Source organism: Egretta garzetta, unplaced genomic scaffold (assembly GCF_000687185.1).
Source record: "Egretta garzetta isolate BGI_Z169 unplaced genomic scaffold, ASM68718v1 scaffold708, whole genome shotgun sequence".
Classification (NCBI taxonomy): domain Eukaryota; kingdom Metazoa; phylum Chordata; class Aves; order Pelecaniformes; family Ardeidae; genus Egretta; species Egretta garzetta.
This window is the reverse complement of record NW_009260485.1, coordinates 1,055,086-1,055,938: the sequence shown is the minus strand read 5'-3', so window position 1 is coordinate 1,055,938 and position 853 is coordinate 1,055,086. Positions and strand designations below refer to the sequence as shown.

General features: G+C 43.0%; 1 protein-coding gene across 1 annotated transcript in view; it reads left to right on the top strand.

The window, feature by feature from the left end:
- HPGD (15-hydroxyprostaglandin dehydrogenase) overlaps nt 1–853 on the top strand; it is a gene marked incomplete at its 5' end in the record, with an annotated part of 35,707 nt that overhangs the window by 33,235 nt on the left and 1,619 nt on the right. The gene's annotated exons all lie outside the window — the stretch shown is intronic.

The following is an 853-nucleotide window of genomic DNA, read 5'->3' as shown; positions in this document are numbered from 1 at the left end:
GCCTGGAGAAGAGAAGGCTACGGGGAGACCTGATTGCAGCCTTTCAGTACCTAAAGGGGACCTATAGGAAAGATGGGGAAAATCTTTTTAGTAGGGCCAGCAGTGACAAGACAAGGGGTAATGGTTTTAAACTAAACCAGGGTAGGTTTAGACTAGATATAAGGAAGAAGTTCTTTACAATGAGGGTGGTGAAACACTGGAACAGGTTGCCCAGAGAGGTAGTGGAGGCCCCATCCCTGGAAACATTCAAGGCCAGGTTGGATGGGGCTCTGAGCAGCCTGATCTAGTTAGCGGTGTCCCTGCTCACTGCAGGGGGGTTGGACTAGATGACCTCTAGGGGTCCCTTCCAACCCAAAACATTCTATGATTCTATGATTCTTTGCTACATACCTGCATTGGTAGCACCACAAATGAAGGATCCTACCATTCCCAGAACAATTTGTGCTGTCTGCTTTCATCATTGTTCCTGAACTGCTTCCTGAAAAAATTCCTGCCTCTTTCCTGGAGTTCAGGGGGACTTTCCTGTGGAGGTGCTCAGTGATATATTCGTCCCTTGGCAGGGACAATAGAGCAGCTGGAAAGGTTTAGCATTATATTTCTAGGAGTAGAGACCAAATCCCATTTCTGTTGACATGAAGGAGGGTAAATACAATCCTAGAGTTAAATCTTGATTTGATTTCAGACAGTTTTTGTTTAATAAGAAAGTTCTTATAAGATTGCAAGCATACATTTGGGAGCTATTTTTTACTTGGTTTTGCTTATGAGAGATCTATCATCACCCTAGAATACTGTTAATGACATGCCAAGAACACTATTAACAAAAATATTAGAAAAAACCCAGCTACATTGAAAG